This window comes from Octopus bimaculoides, chromosome 15 (assembly GCF_001194135.2).
Source record: "Octopus bimaculoides isolate UCB-OBI-ISO-001 chromosome 15, ASM119413v2, whole genome shotgun sequence".
NCBI lineage: Eukaryota > Metazoa > Mollusca > Cephalopoda > Octopoda > Octopodidae > Octopus > Octopus bimaculoides.
This window is the reverse complement of record NC_068995.1, coordinates 31,986,794-31,994,559: the sequence shown is the minus strand read 5'-3', so window position 1 is coordinate 31,994,559 and position 7,766 is coordinate 31,986,794.

The following is a 7,766-nucleotide window of genomic DNA, read 5'->3' as shown; positions in this document are numbered from 1 at the left end:
TCCTTTTCACACATTAACTTGTGTATGGCGAACTTTGTAAAACATTTGAGAAAGAAATTTAGCTGTTTCTTGCAATAAATACATCTAAAGCAAAACTTTTTATGAACTCTTAATATACTACTGTGGATACTCAATTTACTATTTTGTGTGCGTAGACCCTGAAAAATCTTATATGGACCCCAGTTGAGAACCACTGCTTTTGACCAATACTTATTTTGACAAATAAGTTCCAGCCGATTGTTCTTAGACCTATTACCTGATAGATGCCCGAGGGGAATTGAGCCCGGAACCTCGTGGTTACGAAATAAAGTATTGGGTCATCCGATAAATAATGCGGTTCTTTCAATTGCTTGAACTAAAAGTCAAGGGGGGGGGGGCAGGATAAACTAGCCGCATCAACTTGCTATAAAAGCAGGTAGTAATTTTAACTTGACTTTATTCTTAGTGCAAGTTTTGAAGAGTGCAGTTCGATTCTAAAAGTTATTTTTTCAAAGCTATAACGGGAATGACAAAGGAGCTTATTCGGCATATTTTGTTTTATGAGTTCAATAAAGGCAACAACGCAACGGAGAGTGCAAGGAATATTAAAGCAGTATAAACGTAAGCCAGTGTTAACGGTGGTTCTAGGAAGATCTGTAGAGTTCCACAAGGACGTTTTGCGAACCCTGATGGAACAAAATCTCATCGCAACTGTTGGGGAACTAGCAGAGACGTTTGGATTTGGTCGTTCAACCATTCATCAACACCTGCGTGCCATCGGAAAAGTCAGCAAATTGGGTCAATGGATTCTTCACAAACTTTCCCAGTCTAATCGCACGCAGAGGGTGAATGTGTGCTCTTCTTTGATGTCACATCTCATGAATGAACCTTTTTTTGGACCGAATAGTGACTGAAAACGAGAAATGGGTTCCCTATAAAAATGTCAAGCGCCGAAGGGTAGGGAAAAAGAAACACCGGCACCCTAGGCTAAAGAAGGTCTTCACCCACATAAGGTGTTGTTATCTGTTTGGTGGGATGTGAAAGATTTAGTCCACTTTGAACTTTTAAACCCAACCCAAACGACAACAAAGGAGATCTACTGCGAGCAGCTTGAGCAGTTCAAGTCAGCGCTAGAAGAAAAATGACCATTTTTGGTTTGAAGACGAAAGGTGTTCTTCCATCAGGATAATTCTCAACCACATACATCGAGGATGACATACCAAAGGCTGGAGCAGTTTGAATGGGAAACGATGCCCCAACCATCAAATTCGCCGGACATTGCCCCATCTGATTATCATTTATTCTGCAGCCTCCAAAATCATTTGGACGGAAAAAAAGATATGAATTCTGTAGACGAGATCAGAACAGAAATGGAGGAGTGTTTTTCGTCACGGACAAATGAATATTGGAAGAGGAGCTTTGCAAGTCTACCAGACAGATGGAAGAGCATTGTAGAAAATGAAGGAGAGTATATTTAAGATTTAAAAAGAACTTTTTTTATCTTAATTTTAAAAAATAAAAGAAGTATTAAAAAAAACCATTATTTATGAGATGACCCAATATTTAACTAGGCGCGCAGCCAACCTGATATCTTGAATGACAGTTACATCATCGTTCTACAATGTATTGTGGATCGTGGCTGAAACTAACTAGTCTACAGCGGAAACCTGTCAAGTTTCCTATGAACAAGAATCATTATGAGCAACACTTTAAGCTATAAGGTAAACACATATTTGGGCCAATGATATATAGGTAACTGACCAAATACAGCCATTTAATTTATATTTAGAGCCGTGTCTATGTAAACGCATACTAACGAAAGCTGTGTGGTAGCGAGGAATTCTCAATGAAGTTATTCACTGTGCAAGAAATAGTAACCTGATGTTCCTCAAATTATTCCCTATCACTTTTTTAAAAAGGGAAGAACGCTTTAGATAATGTTATTTTACATTATGTTTGACAAAAAAGATGGGATCAACACAGCTGGAACACCACATTGAATTACAGTAATATCATCATCATCATCGTCCTCATCGTCGTCGTCGTCGTCGTCGTCGTCGTCGTCATCATCATCTTCATCATGAACAACAATAACAACCACATCAGCAGCAACAACAACAATAACAACAAAAGCAACAACAAAAACACCAGCAGCAGCAACAACAACAACAACAACAACAACAGCAACAACTACAAAGGAAAACATTGAAAGAGATAAAGAGGTTGTTTATGGCTATTTCTATCACTCATGAGATTATTGATAGTGAGAAAGATAAATCAATCAATATTTGGTTGTCTCAGAGTTTTGGGAAATATTCTTGCCATAGCAAGGATCAGTTTATGAACAAGCCATTTGGTCTTAACATATTGGAATATTAAATTAACATATTGTAAGATTAACATTAAGGATCTAAACTAAATACAGCTACCCTTCGTTGAACGTTATTAATTAACCTCCGCCCTCTTCCTCCATGTATGAAAACTACTCTTATCAGATTGAATAATCAATGAGAATAATTATAATTTATCCTTTAAAAAAATATGATAAAACAAACACATTGGAATTACTGTAAATCATTTATTCTTTTTTAGATAAAATTCATCAAGAGCCATTTTCTGTGCATACTTTTAATGATAACAATTTGATTAAAGCAAACCTCGGTGGACGAACATACTTCTGTCGATGTTCGCATCCATCTCCATTAAACATTGGTTGGTCAACTCTATATCCTGGAATTATTCATCGAGTCATTTCGCTGTTATTTCCTTAGAGACGATTTCTATTTCTTCACGTTCTTCTCCTCTTCATATTCCTGTCTATGTTTAGATTTCAATGAAGCTATCGTCACTTCAGTCATTTCAATGAGACGCCAAATAATTCGAGAACAGCTCCCTAATCAACATCGTCGAAGCCAAGGTCTCTTCCAATGGTTGTAACTTCATCATAGATTATTTTGTTGGCTAGATTTTTGAAGCTACTAAAATCATTAGTGCGTTGAGGCAAAATCTTCTGCTAGACTACCCTCACACAACTGCTATCACTTTCCCCCATGATTCCTGAATAGTTTCAATTGTTTGTTTAGTGCTTGTAGTGAAAAAAAAATATCAAAGATATTTTTCCTGGCAAGTATGGAAGGCGCCTTTCTTCTTGCTTTATTGGTGTAGTATAGCGTCCCCATAGCTTACTGGATGACAAGTAAACAAACCACTTAAGTAAATATGCTGGCTGAATCGTCTATTTACTGGCGTCATTGAATCGAATGGTAAAAGAATAACACAGTCCTATAAATATAATTTTGTATGGCAAAGTAATATTGGTTAGATAGCTCGAGAATATGTAATGACTGAAATAAGACAGGAACGAGTTAATGAATACCCACTTGGCACACAACATGAGAGAACAGGTTCTATGTAAATAACTACTTATCTATTATTTTTATCAAACGGATTACACCTAATAGTTTATTCTTTGAAATATCTCTCTCTTACTACGTGATACTAAGTGATTGTCTCATCCTTGCTTTGGCAAGGATAGTAATAACTATGTTTTACTGATAAGGTCTTGTAATACCGGAACATGTTGGGAGTTATTTTCCATCTTTGCTGAAAGAATCAAAACAAGGTTAGTCAATGACTAATATTGTTCCTTCCCCACCCCTTTATTCCCTAGTTTGTTCCTCCATACATTCAATATATCAACCATCATATACGAGGGAGGTTGAAATAATTCATTTACGAACGTATTCAATAAAACTGTTTTATATCAATATGGATATTTAGTAATGTAGATGGAGGACTGGATGAAGTAGTATTAGAGAATTAGTTAACTAGACGTAGACCTGTGATAGCGTAGTTAGAGACGGTAGTGTGAAGAATAGTTTGCATTTCAGATGGAACCATGATTCTCTATTATACACCTGTCCAATTGATGACACCTGTCCATTAAACGTCGAATCTGCTTCAATGGTGATTGTGATGATGATGACGTTGGTGACGATGGTGATGATGGTGTTGATGGTCGTGGTAGTGATGGTCGTGGTGGTGATGGTCGTGGTGGTGATGGTCGTGGTGTTGACGACGACGACGATGATGATAATGATGATGAGGACGATGATGATAATAATTAATCAAAACAAAAGCACTCAGAGAGCGCAAACCTCCGCGAAGGCACCACCAACGTCCTCTCAATGATTAGCCGATGGTTTTTAAAATTAGAATATCTGAAATAAACTCGACTGCTCTCACAAACGAGAATACTAAAAATGAACCCGACCGCTCAAAAATGAATTCGACCGCTCAAAAATTAAGTAAAAAAAACCGGAAAAATAATTCAGAATCCTTGTCCGGTACCTGATCGATCCCAATGGTAGCCATGGAATGTGAAGGTGGGCATGCGGGCAGTGTTTATAATGCTGTGTGTGTGTGTCATCTGCTGTGGAAACAGGGACAGTTTTCTCTATGAAGGCCTTTTTTAGTCTACCCACTGATATAGTGTCCTTACGACCATTAAGATCTATAGTGAAAAATATATCCGTGCGTGAAAGAAAACGGAAAGGTCCTGCATACAGTGCTGTTAACGGAGGTTTAAAAACATCGTTGAGCACAAAAACGTGAGTCTAAGAAGTGAAGCTTCCTTCAAGGCTGAGCTAGAAATGCAATTGTCAAGTAGGTAAGAGGTTTTAAACAGGACAGGAACAATATATTCAAAATTGGTAAAACTAAAAATTGTTGAGGATAAATTAAATTTATTATTGTTACTGAATATGTTAATGTTATTTAATCTCTGAACGGTTTTGCTGCCGTTTGTTTATGTAGTTTGATTTCTTTATCCATCAGTTTCTACTAAGATAGAGACACGAGTAAAATTAATAATAGTGAAACGAAAATAAAACTTTAGAACAGTAACACTGCCATAACTTACGTGGAAACTATGAGCGTGCTTTCAAGGGAGATAATCAGAGAAAGACTTGAAACTGAACGTAAGATTGTAATATTTCATGTAAAGTAATGTAAATTTAACAAATAATCTAGAATCTTTGTCCGGTTTCGGATCGATCCCAAAATCTGATCAGTTCGTGCCAGCTACAAGGCCAAACATTCCTGAAAGTTTCATCCGAATCCATCCAACGGTTCTTGAAATATCTTCTCCACGGACAAACAAGCAAACAAACACGACTGAAAACAATACCTCCGCCTTAGTGAAGGCAGAGGTAATAATCATTAACACAAAGTCTACAAAACCACTGCAACAGAACACTGCAACACAACACCACAGCACTCGACCATAACAGAACCGAGACCGCAAGAGGAACCCTAAGTGACAAACGAAGATAGAAGCCGAAGTGCTAAGGTCCATATCGTCTCTTATACTTGTAAACACTGTACAAAGAGTCAAACTAACCTTCCGAGGATTTTTACAGGGGTTAGAAAAACTGAAGTACCACTGCAATAAGTGTGTGAATCTCAGAGGGGAATATGTTGAATAAAATCATAATTACCTGACCCTCCTGTATTTTCTTTTACCCAAATCCAGGAACTTTTCAGCAACTCCTGGTATTTTCTTTTCCTACCATACATACTTTTAGTAACCTGTTCTTTTAATATCACTTCATCCATCGCCCATCTTGAAATATCATCATCATCACCACCACCACCACCACCACCACCACTACTACTACTACTACTACTACCACTACTACTACTACTGACTCATTTATTGTGTGACGACATCGTTTGTTTCATAGTGTCGAAACTCGATCTATTCAAGCATTACTAAATGAAATTTTTCTTTGAAGTACTTTTGAAAGAAAAAAATGTCCTTTACACACTTTTTTGAAATTTATTTCGTAGCATACACTACTTTTTCGCATCGAAAATCGCTGCCAACGTACATAGGTCACACGACTGGACATTGCAGAAGCAAATTAAAACATTTGAATGAACGACCAAAAAGGGGGAGAAAAATTGTTTAATGACCAATTTACAGACAAAAAATATAATATGTCTACCAAAGACTAAAACTAATAGTTCTGAATATACTGTTAGAAACATCGCCAACGACAGCAAGAACAACAGCAGTGGTGATTCTTACATGGAGCCGAACACATAGAATACATGAACGTCGAATCTGCTTCAATGGTGATTGTGATGATGATGATTGTGACGATGGTGTCGATGGTCGTGAAATTGTATCAAAGTGAATCTTTCTTTGACACAAACCGAAGAAATAGAATTTTTAGGCTATGACAGTTACCAGAGAAAATAAACATAGATGTGAGAATTTTGTAAAATTCAACAGGACCTAAACCAAGAGAAAATGTATATAACTCTGCTTCTGTGGTAGTGTACTAAACATACACTCATGACAATAAGTACAACAAACATTTCAGGACAACTTAGGAGAAGTCCTTTCAACTGAAAAGGACAAATACTGTTGCACTATCTGTTGTACTTTTAGGACTAAAGACTGAGCCAAAACACAAGTTGAAATTGTCAGACTATTTATGACTATGCATCTGTGCTTCAGTACTTAGGTAAAAAAAAATACAAGTGTGACAACAAGAGACATCGGAAATGTCATAGATACGTTCCTTGCCGTCACTTTTGTACAGCAGTATGGGCAAGTGGTGACAGTTGGGATAAAGTAGGCAACATGTAGCCAAGGCCGCCAAAACGAACTTCATATTCCTATTCACATCCGAATCCATTCCAGAGCTGCGCTCAGTTGAAGGTACTGAGACAAAGGGTATGAGATTAATGATGGCAGAAGCCAAAGCTTAATCACTACATTTGTTATAAAGCTTATAGCCGCTAAGAATTGGAAAATCTAAATAGAAAAGGAGCGGCAATAATGGAGACAACAGTAATAATAAAAATAAAAACAAACCCTAGTTTCCATATCAACGTCAGCCAAAAGGTTGGGGATGACAAGCAAAATATCTTTTTATATTACATTAAAAATAGATGAGCAAACATCGTCCCATGATAGTACAAACCTATTGTACAACTCCATCGTTGTGCGATGAGGAAGAAATAATGTTTGAGGATAAAAACCCACATATTATCCGTGAAAATACGAACGGAAGAAAAGGGGGAAAATCTCGGAAAAAAACCCCCAGAAGATTCAACATAAAGCAACAAAAATGGGTGAGAAGGAACCGTTTCTTCAAAACAATAATATTCTTCCTCAGGAAGATAACGAAGAAAATTAAGAGGACATAGAAGAACTATGATTAACCAACCTTTGAAAATGAAACAAATAATTAAGAGACAAAATACGCATCTGTGGTGGCACAGACTTCCGAAGAGTTAGAGTGACACAACCAATAAGTTGAAATTTTATAAGCGACATACAAATGATGCTTGCTGGCACTCCGTCGCTTACGACGTCGAGGGTTCCAGTTGATCCGATCAACGGAACAGCCTGCTCGTAAAATTAACGTGCAGGTGGCTGAGCATTCCACAGACACGTGTACCCTTAACGTAGTTCTCGGGGATATTCAGCGTGACACAGTGTGACAAGGCTGGCCCTTTGAATTACAGGCACAACAGAAACAGGAAGTAAGAGTGAGAGAAAGTTGTGGTGGAAGAGTACAGCAGGGTTCGCCACCATCCCCTGCCGGAGCCTCGTGGAGCTTTAGGTGTTTTCGCTCAATAAACACTCACAACACCCGGTCTGGGAATCGAAACTGCGATCCTATGACCGCTGCCCTAACCACTGGGCCATTGCGCCTCCACCATACATATGATAGATTACTCGTAAAAAGAAACTAGTCATTACAATGAAC